This window comes from Globicephala melas, chromosome 13 (assembly GCF_963455315.2).
Source record: "Globicephala melas chromosome 13, mGloMel1.2, whole genome shotgun sequence".
In the NCBI taxonomy this organism is placed as follows: domain Eukaryota; kingdom Metazoa; phylum Chordata; class Mammalia; order Artiodactyla; family Delphinidae; genus Globicephala; species Globicephala melas.
In genome coordinates this window covers 6,985,950-7,004,535 of record NC_083326.1, presented here as the reverse complement: position 1 = coordinate 7,004,535, position 18,586 = coordinate 6,985,950, and the positions used below count along the sequence as shown (strand labels likewise).

Genomic DNA, 18,586 nt, shown 5'->3' with positions numbered 1-18,586 from the left:
TTAGGCTTCAGTTTCTTTTCTTGTAAAATAATGGTGTTAAACTAAATAATTTCTAAGGACTCCCACGACCATCAAAAGTTCTATGCAAAGTTACTCCTCTTGCAAATCCTCACCAGTTTCTTCCAATCTTATGAGAGCTTGGTTGATAATGATCACTTGAGAGAGTGCAGTGAGCCTTTATTCACTTTAATTAAAATCCTAGCCTGGGGCTTCCCTGGTGGCGCAGTGGTTGAGAGTCCGCCTGCCGATGCAGGAGACATGGGTTCGTGCCCCAGTCCGGGAGGATCCCACATGCCGCGGAGCGGCTGGGCCCGTGAGCCGTGGCCGCTGAGCCTGCACGTCGGGAGCCTGTGCTCCGCAACGGGAGAGGCCACAGCAGTGAGAGGCGCGCATACCACAAAAAAAAAAAAAAAAAAAAATCCTAGCCTGCCTGAAAACTATTTCTATCAAGCCAGGGACACAGAAGCCTATGTGAATTAACATAGATTGGCATTGCCAACATTCTTCATCAAATCATATTTTCCATCTTGGAGACTAATAATTTTGCAACTTCTTATTTCTGAGTTGTTTTTAATGCTTGACACAATTTTGGGTGGCCATGATGTGTGATTTATTCTCTTTTCCAGATCATTTAAGTTAAAAAGAGTTGGGTCAAAGGGTAGTTCTTCAGCACTCTGTCAGATGCCACCAACCAAGCCACCATATGGTCTTTTGCCCTGAGTGTGGCCTTTCAGGCAGAGACAGTCTGTTTAGAATTAACAGATTCTGAATGTCAAGTCTCAGTGTACCGACCCTTGTATTTTTCTGACTGCTTTCCTATTTTAATTAGAAACAATAATTTGTATCTTCAATCTACATCCCAGGAACCTTCCTCACTTGCAAGAGAATAGGCCTAACTCAAGAAGGTAATGGTGATGTTGACGATGATGACAGATGACATTTACTGAGGCACCAGGCACTATGCTAAATATGACTGTGGTATAGGAAGAAATATATGGGGCTTCCCTGGTGGTGCAGTCGTTGGGAATACGCCTGCCAGTGCAGGGGACACAGGTTTGAGCCCTGGTCTGGGAAGATCCCACATTCCACGGAGCAACAAGGCCTGTGCGCCACAACTACTGAGCCTGCTCAAGAGCCTGCGAGCCACAACTGCTGAGCCCGTGCACCACAAATACTGAAGCCTGCACACCAAGAGCCCATGCTCCACAGCGGGAGAGGCCCCTGCAATGAGAGGCCCACACGCCGCAACAAAGAGTAGCCTCCGCTTGCCTCAACTAGAGAGGGCCCACGCGCAGGAACAAAGACCCAATGCAGTCAAAAATAAATAAAATTTATTTAAAAAAAGAAAGAAAGAAATATATGTGGTCTATGTCCCCAGTTCCTGGCAAAGAGCTCCTAAAACAGTCGGAATTTCCTGAATGATAGTGAAACCGAGCAGGACCCTGAGGGGCTCCTGGGCATGGAAGCCTTTCCATGTCCCCCATTTCTTGTTTGTAGGGAACAGACTCCAGCCTCCATGACCTTTCCTGAGTTCCAAAGGGCAGATTCGAACAGTTGCTCATCTGGGAAGGGAGGGGATGCAGAGACAAGGGAAGAGCAGTTAAGAGACAATAGTGCAGCTTTGGGGCAGGGTCCTGGTTCCACCTCAAGGGATACACATAACAATATCTTTGAGCTCTGCTGCAGAACTAAAACCCCCACCAAATGGAAGATGTTAACCACTTGATGTTAACTTCTTTCTTCTTTCCAGAGGGGAGGGAGAAGTTCACAGTTCGATAACCTTGAGAACAACAGAAGCCAGATGATCCCTGGATTGGAGGAATGCAGGCCCTGCAGGCACCCTGATCCGTATTCAACAATCCTGACCATAACAGTCCTCACAAACCACCCTCCCTCCCCCCGGGTTGGGACACAGTTTTGAGGGCATTAGCCTGCTGTGGCCCCCTTTGCCTGGCAAAGCAATAAAGCTACTCTTTTCTACTTCACCCACAACTCTGTCTCCGAGATTCAATTCAGTACTGGTGCATAGAGGCCAAATTTCCACTTCAGGACTAAACTCTTAAATCTGTGGTAGTGTCAAAATTGAAGAATTATTGGGAACCCAGTTGGTGTCCGGAGAATTGGTTGTTAGTGTTGAAAAACACCCCAGAATGACACATATTATCCCATATTGAATCCTCACAACAGCCTTGCGAGGTCAGTACTATTATTACGCTCACTGGACAGATGTGGACCCCGAAGCTCAAAGAGGTGTCCCTGAGTGACTGTCCAAGGTCACACCATAAGTGGTGTAGGCAGGATTCAAAACCCCACCGTCTGACTCCTAACTTTTTCGATACCTCAAAGAATGAAAGGAGAATGGGATGGTCCCCATACGTGTGAGCGCTCGGCGTAGCAGCAGCAGAAGAAAAAAGACTCCGTGGTTGAGTTGGTCAGCCTGCACTTGTGCAACAAGGATTTATGAAAAATCTACCATGTGCTTAACCGTATGCAGCATCTTTAGCACCTGCAGTGACCCGACAGAGTCTCTGCACTCGGAGAGCTTGCATCTAATGAAGGAGCCACTAAATGGGTAGAAATATTACAAAGGAGGAACAGAACGTGATAAGTGCATGGAAGATTCAAAGTACAGGAGATTCAGGGCAGGTCAAGCATTTCGAGCTGGAGGGACCAACAGAAAATTGCAGGCTCTATAAACAACTTTTCTTATCTGAAAAACTGACACCACCCACCTCAGGGCTTCCGTTTTTGTTTTTATTTGTGTGTGTTTTAACACAAATGCCTGTAGAGAGTCAAATGCCCGTGACCTATGGTGAGTGAACCAGCCGCTTTATGCTTTCTTCTTTCCGGTGGAACCCAGCAAGTTCCACCCCACTGATGGGCAGGAGGCTCTTCCTCTGGGGAGCAGGGTCTGCTGCCACCATAGCATCTAGCCCAGATGACCTGAAGTTACAGCATCTCCTTTTCCTGGTGATAAAGGAGGCTCTCCACTGTTAGCCCTGCTCACCAAGACTGCCCTCTTAATGGTAGATCTTAGCCGGTGAGACCCTTGAGCCCAGGCACCATGTCCGTTTTATGCAGAGCTGTGAGGCTCTTTCCAGGGTCATCCTGGTTTAGAATGCTATCCTGCTGTCCTAGGTGCTCTCCTACTAGTCAGACACACTCCTACTTTTAATTTTATGAAATGTAGTTGCTGGAAACTTAACAAAGGATACTCTGAAGCAGGAGTCAGGAATCTGGGACCTTGGACCCAGCTCTGGTACTAACCTGGATGATCTTGGACAAAAGATAGGACAAAAGGTTCCTATCCTGGAACCTCAGCTTTCTCATCTGTAAAATGTGACAGTCTAAGCTGAACACTACTGACCTTTTAGTTGGGACGATTCTTCTTGGGAAGAATTGCTCATTGTGGCAAGATGTTTAAGGTCCCTGAATTCCTGGGCTCTAACTGCCAGTTATAAGGCCGCACCCACAGTCATCATGAAAACCAAAACCACCTCCAAACATTTCCAGATGCCCCGTGGGGGGCGGGTAGGGGAGAGTGGGGTAATACTACTCCAGTGACTTCAGTCACTGAACTAAGTGATGTCCAAACGGGCCTTCCAGTCATGATTCTAGTTGATAAATGTTAGGATAGAGGCTTGTCCCCAGGCTATTCCTCTGAAGTATATGAGGTGTGCTGTGTCAACAGGGCTTGCAAGAGCGTTATCAATAAAGACCTACTTGGTTATCAGGTGTGCTGGAGTATTCGATGTTTTAATGTTGATGTTTTGTTCCATCCAAATGCCTATAGTTGTACAGAGTGCTGAACTGAAGCCATCTAGGCCTTGGGAAAAGGTTACTCTTGACAGCCCAGCTCTTGATTCTGACCAGGCAGAACATCCAGTTACAACATAACGAGTTTGCTGCTTCTTCACCTTCTCTAGTAGGTTTGCTATTTCTAATTTGTACCTCTTCTCAGCTATCAAGAAAGTTCAGATACTAAGACTTTCTAGTTTATCACAACAAATCGCACCAAATTAAGAAAAACCCAAAATGGCCCCAAATGTCTTTCCTGTGGCCAAGGAGGCCAGCATTTCCCGTATTCAAATCAGTCACTAGAGCTTTGGGCCTGACAGCTAGCCACCTCCTCGCAGGCGCGCTCTCTACACCGGCAGCTGGCAGAATTTGTGCTGCAAGTGGTACCACTTCGCTGTTCATTGAAGCGAAGTGACATACTGTGTTTAAGGGACCCGAATGCCTGCGTGTGTTTATGAAGCATGAATAAGTTATGACTTTCTGTCTAAGAATCTCCTTTGAAAGCAGCTGCTCTGTGCTCCCGGCCGGGCCCCCGAGCTCTGAGATCTGTGGCGGTTCTGGACTGTGGCTTTGCTTCGTCAACACCTGTGACATGCAGCTCATTGTTTTGTCTTTTGAAATCTCTTCTTCTAGCAAGGGCTTCGGAAGGCAACCCGTAAAATGAAATGCTTGTCACATTTGCTTTACGACCCTCCCTCCTGAGCCACGAGCAGAGGACCCCGTGGCTGAAATTAACAAGCACTGATGGGGACCTCATCCAGCGTGTGGGGAGCCGGAATAGCTCCACTGTGTCTTGGGTTCCCTCTGCTCAGGCCAGCAGCCCCAGGGAGCTTTTCTCCAGCAGTAACTGACAAGATGAACCAACTCAGAGGGAATGCCAGGAAGCCAGCCTGAGGCAGGAGCCAGGACTTCAATGCTTCCCAGGCTGAGGAGGACGGGCCAGGCACAAACACACTGTCTGAGCCAAGGCCAGAGCTGGCCTTCATCAAGGCAGTTAGAAAAGTGGCACTCTTGTGGGTATTACTGCTAGGCTGACATATTAAATACTCTGCTCTGTAGAGAATCAGTCTTAAAATGTGCCTCTCCTGAGAATGTCCACTATGCAGAAAATGGAAGCATTTTCATTTTTCCCTATCCTCAGCCACTGCAACCTCATTAAGTGCTGTTCTTTATCTCTAGTTTCAGTTTCTAGTCTCCTCGCTCTTTCCCCAACTCTGGCCAACACCCTGATCCAGACCCTGACTGATGCACCCTTCAGTTGCTGTTGTAAGCCCTAGGATAGAAACCAAGTAAAGAGGGCTATAAATGTTCCTCTTCCCATAGACCAAAAACCTTACAGGTTCCCAACAAAGACCATTTAATTCACTGATAGTCATGGTAGAATAAGTCAAAAGCTCTGGTTATCTAGGATTATCTGAACACTCTCTGGGGAAAAGACATGGGAGGGATCCCCACTGTCAACTGAAAAAAAAAAAAGCACAACCTAAAAGTTGAGAATTGTTTTATTCAGTGGACTTGCTGAGGATTTATGCCCAGCACACAGCCTCTCAGATAGATCTGAGGGACTGTTCCAAAGAGGTAAGGGAGGAGCCAGGATATATAGGAGTTTTTGCAAACAAACAAACAAAAAACCCACGTAGTCAGAACATCAAAAGATTATTGTTAATTAAAGAAAAACAAGACATCTCAAGTTAATGAATTTAGCCTGTTTCTGTATATGGGAGGATGCAAGAGTCTGGGCTCATTGAAATCATTCCTTTGATATGCACCTTAACCAGCTAGGGCCCGTGTCCTCTTTCTCTCCGTCCTGGAGCCCCTCAGGGGGTGGCTGCAGTGGTGATGGCTTGATGGCTGCAACACCTTTAGTTTACTGATATGGCAGGTGACATTTTTGGTCCACACATCCCTCATCTGTTTCCCCACCCCCACTTCTAAACCACACCCACAGTGCCCTATGCCACAAGCGCTCCCAGCTAGAGAGTATCTGTCTGAGTCGCTGCCTTAGGGGGATAGGGGAAGCAGTAGATGGAATCAGAGGGAAAGACAACCTCACCTCCCAGAATTCTCAGGCAGGCACCACGTCCACTCAGCCTCCCAGGGCTGCCTTTCCAAATACCCTAGGGCGCTTGGTCATAACCCTTCATTTGCGAACCTTTCTTACTTGCTCAGTATTTAGAAATCAACTCACATTATGTTGGCCCAAATCCTGCTATTGAAGGATATAGAGAAAAGCTTCCCAGAAATGCAACGCGGGATTTGGCTCTGTGTTGAAGTTTTACATTTTGTCGCAAACACTTAAATTAGACTCAGTCAATATTTCATACAATGACACTTGTAATGAAAATGTAGGATCTAATTCCAGAACATTTTACTCTGTTAGAGGGATGGGCAAACACCAACCCATAGGTCCACTACCTGTTTCGGTAAATAAAGTTTTACTGTCACACATCCACACCCACTCATTTGCATATTGTCTATGGCTACTTTTGCTACAAGGGCAGGGTTGAGTAATTGGGACAGAGACCATATGGCCCACAAAACCTAAAACCTTTACTACCTGGCCCTTGCCATCACCTGCCCTAGAACCACCAGGAGACAACTAATAAAAGTCCCAATGTTCCTTCTGTATGCAGGGCAACAGTCCGAGAATACGGGCTTTGCCTTCAGACCAACTTAAATCCCGGGCCTCTTATTTATTTGCTGTGGGATCTGGTATAAACGGGCACCCTTGTCCTCCTCTGCCCAGATTCTACCCACAGTAACAAATATCCCAACTCAAATAGGCTAAAAAGATGTCATCTCACATAACAGGAAATACAGAGGTAAACAGCCCCCAGGGTTAGCGGAATCAAAGACTCAGCAATGTCTCCAAGGCACCAGGTTCCTGGCATCTCTCTTTCTCTGTCGCTCTCAGTGATGTTTACATGCTCAGGCTGATAGCAAGTGAGCTGTAGCAGAACCAAGTAACACATCTAGACTCAGATTTCCAGAGGAAGACAGAAACCATCTTTCCCTTTGGTTCTCCTTGGGAGCAAGGACGAACTCCCCAAAGCCCAACAACTGGTCTCCTCTTGTCTGTCGTTGGCAGATATCAGGTCACATGGCCATAGCTCTAGGTTGTTGAATTACAACATTGGTTGAATTCACAGCCTCATTCATTCTTATGTAAAAATTTGGGCATATAAAATGAGATGGATATAACGGGAGTATCTGAAAGCCTCAGAAGGAGCCTTTCCTTTCCCTTCTGATGAGGTTATCCTTTCCTCGCCCAAGGATCCCTAAAGATCATGGCTGAGGCGGTGTTGACTAAAACAATATTCACAGCCTAAAAGTTGAGAGTTAGGTTTTATTCAGCAGAAATGTTTAGGACTTCAAGCCAGGGAGGCAGTATCTCAGGTAACCCTGACAGAGAACTGCTCCAAGGAGGTGACGCAGGGGAGCCAGGATATATAGTTTTGCAACAAAGGGCAGGTAGTCTGAATGGCAAAAGATGATTGTTAATTAAAGAAAACCAAGCATCTCAAGTTAAGAAATTTAGCACTTTTTTATGTATGGGAAAATGCAAGTGTCTAGGCTCACTGAAATCATTCCTTTAATATGTACCTCAGCTATCTGGGGCCAGTATCCTGTGTTTTCATATCCTGAGTTTCCTCAGGGCTCACCAGCTCACCAGCAGGTGATGGCTGCAATGGCTGATGACCATGACATCCTTTGTTTACTGATATAGCAGGCAATATTCCACTTCTCAGTGGGTACCTTGCTAAGGGAGCCCATTCTCCTTATGATTCAGTTCTGCCACCCTTATTTGTTTCCAGGCTTTTGATTAGATTCCAGTTTTCAGTACCTGCATAGCCTGGGATGTAATTACAATGACAAACCCAGGAGAAGATGAACACACCAAAAGGTATGTAAGATATTGCTAATTTTTATTTTCAAAACCTTGTAGAATAGGGGTCCAGACCAAGGAGAGGGAAACATAATGCTGCATCAGGCTGAAGTTACTGGTATTTGTGTGTACCCAAAGCTCTGAATTCAATACGCCAGGTCAAGCAGGTGGAAATGATTTTCGTTGTGTTTTCAGTTAGGTGACTGATACCTGGGCTCAGGGGTGGCCTAACTGCAAGATGCCGAGATGCCAGAAATTCGCTGGCATAACTGCAAGTTACTGCTTCTCAAGCTGTAACGTGCACACGAATAGCGTGGAGGTCTTGTTAAAATTCTGACTCAGTAAGGTCTGGGAGAGAGTCCAAGATTCTGGATTTCTAACAGGCTCCAGGTGATGCCAGTATTCCTGTTCCTCGTATACTTTGAGCTGTGAGGATACAGAGAAAGGATCCGATGCCTTGGGGTACAGGAATGTTGAAGTAGAATTATCATGGGCATCTCACTCATCCTTGGGGTACAGGAATGTTGGGGTAGAATTATCATGGGCATCCCACTCATCCATTTCCCATGTACCTCAAGAGAACCCACAATGTCCTTCCGTTATCAAGCTCTTGAGAATTACATTGGTGAAAGTATTGCCGTCATCTTCAAAAGTAATGGTAGGACCTATTCTCTACATGCTGAGGATGCTGGTGGGAGATGCTGCCATGGAAATGAGTTTCCTGATTTCAATGGCAATGCTGGGATTCCAGGGTGGATAAAATCTAGGAGCAGTGTTCAACTCCCAGAGACAAGGTAGAGGTGGTTATTGAATAGGATGTGGGACCAATGTAACAGAAGAGTCTGACCCGTGGGGACCTTTGGCAATGGTCATTGACCATGAGCTCTTTAGAACTGAAATAAATGGCCAGTCCATTTAGTTCCTTCTTCAGTATAACAAACGAACAAACAAAATCGAATTCTGATAACAGAGACCTGAGCCACCAAAATTGTTATGACTCCTGTTTTAGGTCAAGTTCTTTGGAAGCAGACCCTGAAATGAAGATTTCTATGCAACTTATTTACTAAGGAAGTGCTCCCAGGAGAGACTGGTAAGGACAGAGAAAGCATGATAGGAAAGGAAAAGAAACCAAGCAAGGTGCAATTTCCGGCAAAGTCTCAGCCTCTGATCCCACTAAGAAATCTGGAGTTTAAATGATCTCAGAATGTGTCCCAGCTCCAGGCAAGGAGGCTATGATTTCACACTCTTGCTCCAATCAGTCATAGACCAGGAGTCCCAGGAGGGGGGAAGTGCTCCCAGGCACTTCCGGCTCTCTGTATATGTGACCAAAGTGGCTCCAAAAGCCGAAGGGCAGGTGTCTGAAGACAGTTGCAGATATGGACATCAGAAGCACAAGAACCCCCGAATCAGGGGAGGGTTTCACAGAAATGTTAAAAGGGATCCAAGGGGATGTGGGTAGACCCACAATGTCTACTAAAGCACCTCATCCCAGACTTTGTTCATTTAGACTTCGAGTGCCCTGAATGAAGGGGCGTTGTCAGGGAAACATCCTGTTGACCATCCCGAGTATACACTCCAATTGTTCCTTTTAGTCTTGGCCAAAGGGAACTGTGGCAACTTACTAGGGTAAATGGACTTTGGGGAATGGTAATTATCCAGACTTCTTGGGGATCATCAAACACAGGTTCTGAGCTAACAGTAGTTCCTAAGGTCCCAGAATACTACAGTGGGTCATCGATTACAGAGGGAACTTGTGGTGGTCAGTTGATGAGTGAAATCTGGCCCAAGTTCATCTCATGGTGGTTCTAGTGGGACTCCAACACTGATTCAAGGTTTTTGCCCCATTCTCGAGAGTAGAGTTAGAAAAAATATACTCTACAATGGGCAGAAATTCCACATTGACTCCCTGATCTGAGGAAGAAGGGCCATTATGGTAGGAAGAAACTAGAGGAAGTTCCTAGATCTCCCTGTCCTCCTAAAATAATAAACCCAAACCAATACTGCATCCCTAGAAGAACTGAAGATCTTTTGAAAGGTGCAGGGTAAAAACTCATATTGCATCACCTTCTTAATCATATGTTGGGTTAGTATAAAAGACAGCTAAGTCTTAGAAAAATGCTACTAGCTTAGTCAAGTGATATAGCATCTGTGACTGCTGCTCCAAACGCTGTTTCTATCAAAACGTATTAACACAGTCTCCAGAAACCTGTATGCAGCTGTTGATCTAGTGGGTGTTACATAAAAATCTATCCTAAAAAACCCCAAGAAAACAGAAAATGCCTGAAGCAAATTCTTTCTCCTGTCAGTGGCTGCAATACACCTTCACAGTTTTTTTGTTTTGTTTTGTTTGTTTGTTTGTTTTTGCGGTACGTGGGCCTCTCACTGTTGCGGCCCCTCCCGCTGCGGAGCACAGGCTCCGGACGCGCAGGCTCAGTGGCCATGGCTCACAGGCCCAGCCGCTCCGCGGCATGTGGGATCTCCCCGGACCGGGGCACGAACCCGTGTCCCCTGCGTCGGCAGGCGGACTCTCAACCACTGCGCCACCAGGGAAGCCCCACCTTAACGGTTTTGTAGAATGTTGCACTTTCCAGATTTGTCCTACGGTTTTCTTGTAGCTATGTTGCTCTGACCCATTTATATGCTCCAGCTCTGAGTGGAATCCACACTGAGAGAAGTCTCTTCAGCTGCTTCAGTCTGCTGTATCAACAGCTCTGCCATGTGGTACTTTTGACCAAGGAGATCTGAGTAACTATGGTAGATCGGCATGCCATAAGGAACCTATAGCAAGCCCCCAGTGGGCAATTTCAGCCACAGCTCTGAAAGGTTTTGAAATAAAACCACTCCCTCTTTAGAAAGTAACTTCTACATTTGAGAAACAGTTCCTGGATTTCTACTAGACACTGGTAGTGATTGAGTACCTGTTCGCCATGTGACATAGAGTGTGAGTTTCTCCTCATTAACTGGGGGTTTTCTGATATACTAAGCAATAATTTCAGATGTGCCCGGTAGCACTCCATTAGCAAGAAGAAGCAGTATGTGGTAGTCAGACTCACCCCAATGATTCCACCTCTGGTGTTCATGCCTTATGTAGTCCCCTCCCACATGGTATCAGGGTTGGTCTGTATGGCCAATGGAACACAGCAGAAATGATGGTATGTAACTTACGAAGCTAGATTATAAAAGACATTGTGGTTGATGCCTTGTTTTCCTTCCTGGATCACTTGCTCTGGGACAACTAAGCTGCCATGTCATGAAGACACTCAAGTAGCCTATGGAGAAGCCCACGTGGCATGCGACTGAAGCCTCCTGCCAACAGCTAGGGAGCAACTGAGACCCCCTGCCCTCTGCCGTGGGAGAGAGCCACCATGGAAGTGGGTCCTCCAGCCCTGGGCCAGCCTTCAGATGACTGCAGCCCAAAATGACACCTTAATTACAGCTTTGTGAGAAACCCTGAGCCAGAACCACCTGACTAAGATGCTCCCAGATTCCTGACCCTCAAAAACTGTGTGTGATAATAAATGTTTTCTGTTTTAAGTTGCTATGTCTTGGTGTAGTTTGTTATGCAACAATAGATAACTGATACACAGCATAGTGTATTTGAAAAGCTCTTAAAGTCACACGTAAGTGTCATGAGGAAGCTCACATTCCCAAGGGCTTACACCCATCACAGTGACACCCCTCCCTCAACAAATGGGGAGTTTGCTAGCGAGTTTGAATTTTCGGAACACTCTATATGTTATGTAGGCACCAGTGGAATGACATGATGGGCTTTAAGGTCAATACAGAAGGGAATTCCTTATAACAGGCAGAACTTGAAGCTGCGCATCTCATCGTCTGCCTTGCTTTCTAAGCCTGCCTTGTGCCCAGAGTACGTACATGTAAAACCAGGCTCCGCCAATTAGACATACCAGAGTGCATATTACTCAACAACTAATGCAAAAAAAGCAGTAATCTATTCTTGTGAGGGTGGTGGTAATAGGAAAGGCTATGTCCAGTTTCCAGGGGTTACAACATTGTCCAGGGCCCAGTATTGATGGTTCCAGTGACACCAGTGTAAGTGGTAGCTTCTTGGCACAAGCTCCATGGAATTATTTTGGACATTGTTACTGGACTTGCTTCTACAGCACTCTAGGACAGATCTCTATTATTTTCAATTAAGAACCTTGAGTATGGGACCTAATTAAACTTAAAAGCTTTTGCACAGCAAAGGAAACCATAGACAAAATGAAAAGACCACTTACTGAGTGGGAGAAAATATTTGCAAACGATAAGGCCAATAAGGGGTTAATATCCAAAATATATAAACACTTCATACAACTCAAAAAGAAAACCACAAACAACCTGATTAAAAAATGGGTAGAAGACACAGATAGACATTTTTCCAAAGAAGACATACAGGCACGTGAAAAGATGCTCAACATCTCTAATCAAAGAACTGCAAATCAAAACTGCAATGAGATATCACCTCACACTTATCAGAATGGTTGTCATCAAAAAGAACACAAATAACAAACATTGGTGAGGATGTGGATAAAAGGGAACAACTGTGCACTGCTGGTGGGAATGGAAATTGGTGCAGCCACTGTGGAAAACAGTATGGAGGCTCCTCAAAAAACTAAAAATAGAATTACCGTATGACCCAGCAATTCCACTCCTGGGTACATGTCAGAAGAAAACAAAGACATTAATTTGAAAAGATATGTGCACCCCAAAGTTCATAGCAGCATTATTCTCAATTGCCAAGATATGGAAGTAATCTAAGTGTCCATGCAACAGATGAATAGCTAAAGAAGGTGTGGTATATACGTACAATGGAATACTACTCAGCCATAAAAAAGAATGAAATTTTACTATTTGCAACAATACGGATGGACTTGGAGTGTATTATACCTTGCAAAATAAGTCAGAGAAAGATAAAGACTGTATGATATCACTTATATGTGGAATCTAAAAAATAAAACAAACTAGTGAATATAACAAGAAACAAAGCAAACTCACAGACACAGAGAACAAACCAGTAGGGAGAGGGAAGACGGGGAGGGGCAAGATAGGGGTAGGGGATTAAGAGGTATAAACTTGTATAAAATAAATAAGCTACAAGGAAATATTGTACAGCACAGGGAATATAGCCAATATTTTATAATAACTATAAATGGACTGTAACATTTAAAAATTGTGAATCACTGTTGTACACCTGAAGCTTACATAATATTATAAAGCAATTATACCCAAATAAATAAATATTTTAAAAAGAAATGTTAAAAAAAAAAAGAACCCTGAGTAATAGATTTGCTATAGTTTATTCCCTCATATCACTATACTTCTTTCTGCCACAGGACCTTTGCACGTTTTCTTCCATCTGCCTGGAACATGCTTTCTTCTCACTTTATGAATGAATTATTTCTTCTTCATTTTGAGGATCTCAGCTAAAGTATGTTTCTTAAAGAAGGCTTATCTGATTCACTATTAAATATTCTCATAGTATCATTTACCTCTCCTTCCCATTATTTATCATCTTTTCATGGCTATTTGATTAATATGCATGTCCCCTCTAGCATATAAACTCCCTCAGAGCAAGGACCATATCTGTTTGGGTCAACATTGTATTTCAGGGACTAGTCCTATGCCTTGAGTGTAATAAACACATAATAAATATTTGTCAAATGAATAAATGAAAGAAATTGAAGATGTTTCTCCAGCTACTCAAAGGATCACCATGAGGAATGAAACGAGCACATATGTAAAGCAGACATCAGAGTTTATGGCATAAAGAAGTAGATCAGTACATGTTTATTCATTTCCTTGTAGCTTTTTTTCCTCTATTCTCCCAACTCATGTCTGATCCTTTCTTGGTCTTCAGCTATATCATCTAAACAGCTAAAGGATATTTTATAAATCCTCGAAACACAGTTGGTGGCAACTACTGCAGCAACTAAACTGTGAAAACTTTAGTTACTCCGAATCTTCTGTAATCAAAACTAAATTGCTAAGTTGAAAAAGACTTTTCAATTTTGTTCTACCTGCAGAAAGAATCAAATCACTCTCAAAGGCCAGGCTCTAAGCTAAGAAGTACCTTTTTGTTCTTAGGTTCATTCACACAGCGTAGGCTTGTCTGCAGGCTTTCCGTCCCCCTCACTGATAAATTTATTCGGTTTCTCTCCTTGTTCTTAGCTGGAAGTACCGATTCGAAGCTGCTTTGGGGTAGCTGATATAAGCATATGGGACGGATTACATATGGTTACATGAGGCTTTACCAGGGAGGGTGATGCGCGTGAAACTCACGAGCACACACACGGGGTGAACTTGCACTTGACACAGGCCCATCCGCCCACGCGCAGCTTCACAGACACGTTGCCATGGCATTTCTCTGACAATGAGAAAGACTCCCTGCCTGCATGCTATTGTTCTTCTAGAGATTCTCAGGCACCTGTAAGGACTGTTTAAATGTCAGACCCCAAAACAAGGCCCTTACTACTTTGCTATTCACTTTTGCCCAAACGGAACACAAAGGCACCAGCACCCTAGGACGGGCTCATCGACGGCTTCAGGGGGAGATGCTTTCCATTCAGAAGGTTTTAATGGCTGGGTTTTATGCATTCACTTAATCTTCTGTTAATTCAAAAAGGGCAAAAAGCTATTGTTTTTAAATCCACTAATTTCTAGTTCTCCATTCAGTTTCATTTTGAAGGCTAAGATTAGGCAGAAAGTCTAAATTACCTTTGCAAAGAAGGCAGCTCAGTTCAAATTACATTTTATGTAACTCACCCTAATTAGACTGCAAAAGCGCTCAGCAAGGAATCCAGCTGTTTGCTGCAGTGATGCTCTCCTCTCCTTCTACTACTGAAATTAGAGCAGTCACCCATTTTTCTGTCACAAAAACCAGACATGTAACACTCTGGAAATTATTCTTCCTACCAGTGCAGGAGGAAAATATAATAAAAGGAAGTCGTTTAGGCAGTAAAGAACATTCTAGCAACATTGAGATGACACTCACCTAGATTAATCCTAATTCAGTTTCTTTATCCTGGAAAATCAGTGAGCAGCATCAGGACCTCCCCCCACCCCCTTACAGATCCAGGGATGGATGCAGGGCCTGCCCCAACCATGGCGTCATAAAACTGTTGGATGTCAGCCTCTCGGAGATGCTGTCCTGAAGTTTTATGAGGTGTGTGGGTTTTTTCTTTTTATATCCACTTCATCTGTGACATTTACTTGCTGCTGTAAGCCAAACCAGGACCTTACTGAACTGAGACTGAAAACAGCAATTGAAAAAAAAAAAAGAAAAACAACAAAAATAAACCCCCCAGCAATTGAATCTGCCTTGCTTCCAGGAGCACAACACACTTTTCTTTTGTTTTTTTAGGGGAAAGGTCGGGTGAGGGGTGTGGAGGAGGATTTATTTTTCTTAAAACAGGAGAGTAAATTGACTTTGGATTTGTCAACTTGAGTTCTATCCCAGTGGCATCCACTGTCTAGCTGGATCCTGTAGTCAAATTACTTTCTTTCTCATTTGCAAAATTGGAGTTGGATTAAATATTCTCTAAATATCAGAAATCAGAATGGAATTCTGTTAAACCAAACCTAATAAACCTAACCTACTGTAGTAAAACAGGTATTAATCAGAGAGACAATTGCAGAAAAAAACGTAAATAACAGAAATGCCTGAATGTCCTTTGCCAACAGATCAGCAAATATTTAGTGATGACCTGCTTTACGCTGGGCACTTTCATAAGTGATTTTAGTTCGGCTTGTTTTCTTGATGGCCCCAAGAAAAGGACTCCGGGGACCTAATTTTGCCCATGGCACTTATTACTGTTAAGCTACACAGGCCTGGCTTCTCTAGGAAGTCTTAGTGTGGAGCAGCTCTCAGCCTAAATATGTAACATGGACAAGAGTCTCTGGGTTCAGTTGTCTCTCCTCTGGCTCACGTTTCTAGTTGGGCTCAAATGTGCAACAGCCTAACTGCCTGAGGCTAACTGGCCAAAGGGCATTCAGTGGAGATGATTTTAAAATATTTAACAAGTGGTAAGGCCCTTGCTCTCACCAGTCAGAATGAATACTGACCATCTTGACGGTCTGACCAGTGCAAACAGCTGAAGGTCAGCCCTGAGTTGATGCTAACCGGGACGTAGCACAATGCCACAGGGCTTTTGCACGTGCTGTTCACCCTGCCTGAAATGATTTCTCCCCTCTCTTCACCAAACTTGCCTCTGAGTCACTCAGGTAAGCTAATTCCAATCAACCTATGCACAGAGGTGCCCCAGAACCACTAATTTTCTATGCAGACCCAACGGTCCTTGGTCTTGCTACTTCAGCAGCAGCACTGATTAAACACTAGCAGTATGCATCACATTGAAGCATTAATATCTGCAATTCTCTACGTGGAGTGAGAATGACAGAAGTTTAGCAAAAATTCCCACAGTAATTCCTTAGTTCCCTCGTCTCTACCCACCCCAACACCACCACAATCCCCAAGAAAGGTATTAGTTTGGCGAGGCCTGATCTCGTATGTCCATGAATTATATGCATAGACCAATAGAGGCTATTGAATTCAGGTATGCTTCATGTAATAACATTGGCCTGCTCTTGAAAGTGGTTTGTAAGACAAAAGTTTCCATTATTTCCCATTGGTCTTCATTAGAATTTCAAAGTTAATGTTGCCACAGAGGAAACACTTGTCTTCAAGAACAATTAAGAATACTGTTCAACAATTAAAAGGCCACAAACTGTATGATTCCATTTATATGACATTATGGACAAGACGAAACCACAGGGACAGAAAACAGATGAGTGGTGTCTCAGGACTGAGGATGAGGGAAGGAGACTGACAGCAAAGGGCCAGGAGGAAACTTCAGGGGTGGTGACAGAAATGTTTCATGTCTTGACTATGGTGGAAGTTACATGACTGTATGTGTTTGTCAAAATTCAAAGAAGTACACATCTTAAAAGGGGAAATTTTTACCATATTTAATTTTCACCTCAATAAACCTGACTTACAATAAAAAAAAAAAAAGTGCAACTAAAAGTGAAATAAAACTCCAAAACTTAGCATGTTAAGAATATGTGTGACTTTCTGGACAGAATAATAGCTGGCTCGGGTGATATCGCCCTTTCTTTTACGGCACAAGTGTCCCTAAGTTTAATAAGCAGGACATTTTACGTGACACCCCTGACAGGGTCATGTCTGAGAAGGGGTGGGGTCTGGGATTGAGAGGCATGTCCCCAAGGCCAAGTCGAAGGCCGCATTGCTTTGTTGCCAGGCCGTATGTGCAGGGCAGAGATGAGGGAGTAACTTCTGAGCTGAACAGTGGGAAGCAAAGTAGTGGGCCAGGCTGGACAGAAGCACAGAGAATCCGGATGCCGGCTGGACAGGGGGCAGAGCATATAGAACTGGTGGAATAAACTGAGGCCAACATGGGACTGGGCCCTAAAGGGGTGGAAACCAGGGAATCCTGTGGCTCAAAACAAATCCTTGCCCCCTTCATTCTCTACTTCATTAGATTCACACAAGCACACACTCCAACGAGGGCAGTATTCCCTGCTGTATCTCTGTCACCTAGAAGAGTCTCTGGCATATGTTAGTGATTTAATATATATTTCTTCTTAATGGGATGAATCTTACATACCACCTGGTGGGCAGTAACCACGGACTTTGAGTCCGAAAGAGCTGGATTCAAATCCCAGCTGTGGGACCTTGGGCAATTTATGTCAGTTCTCTGTGCCTTTTGCTCATCTATGCAATGGGGGCTAACCACCCTGGGGCCATATTATAAACTGAAGCGGGAACTTGTATGAAAGCCTTAGCACAGGGCCCAACTGGCCATAAGCACCAATAAACCAAAGGTCACAAGTGAGCGGTTATTGCAGCCTAAATCCAGCTCATGGAAATGTTACGGCCCACACAGAGATTTTTTTTTTTTAAGCTAATTGTCTGCACTGAAAAATTGGGACCTTTTACCTAAATAGATGGATCTGGGGCTTTTCTTTAACAACTGGGCCTGCCTTCTCCCAGGCAACCAGAGGCTGTAACCCACTGGAAGCTTCCCCTTTTAGACGAGTGCTGTCCAGTTTCGTGTTGTCCCAGCCCACATCCCTGTGACGTCGCCCATCTGGTCGCTGTGGACCTGTGTGTCTGCACACAAGCAGTAAATGGTAGCGGCATGATTCATGCTTTTCTGATGGCACATAATACACAGCTGCTATTCCACTTGCTATTCCATTTCCCTTTTTACATTTTCACGGCCACTGGAGAGCAATGCAGATGCAATTTTTTCAAAAACAGCAAAGTTAATATTTTTTTAAAGAAACATTTTACACATGTAATGAGAATAACTTTTTTTAAAACAAGAACAATGTTGATAGAGGACACACTGCTTTTATTGTTAACGTCGTCCAATATAAAGAGTAGGTGAGACGCCATCCATCCTCAGCAGGGACCAGAGACCCAGGTAACTGAGACTCACCCACCTAAGCAGCACATATATTCTTCCAACCTCCCAGAGCGTGAACCCTGGCCTTGACTCACATTTCACAGGCCAGCGTACGGGTTAAGAGCAGAAACTACAAGGATAAATCACCCAAGTTCAAATCTCAGTTCCGTGGTAACTGGCTGGTAACTCAGCCTTTCAGTGCACTGTTTTCCACGTCCGTAAAAGGAGGATGAAATGAATCTACACATGCAGGACCAGCTTCACTGGTTTGTGACCAGTACAGTCTCACAGACCCCCTTACCTCTCCTCAGAAAGGCCTCGTTCTTGAGGTTTAATGCCCACTCACCCTCCCCCATTGCCATCTTGGAATTCTTAACGATTTTATCTTTGATTTTCTTGTGGTTTGTAAGTGAAGTCTGATGGGACAGGGGAGCACGTGCCAGGGACTTGGAGCCTCAGCCCCCATGGTCGT

The 18,586-nt window shown here is 44.4% G+C and overlaps 1 long non-coding RNA gene across 1 annotated transcript; it reads left to right on the top strand.

Annotated features, from left to right (window-relative positions):
• The first annotated feature begins 7,614 nt into the window (after positions 1–7,614).
• On the top strand, positions 7,615–11,175 carry LOC132593326 (uncharacterized). The gene is made up of 3 exons (XR_009558622.1): positions 7,615–7,702; positions 8,694–8,774; positions 10,925–11,175. It is a non-coding gene; the product is annotated as an uncharacterized lncRNA (long non-coding RNA).
• Positions 11,176–18,586: the final 7,411 nt, after the last annotated feature.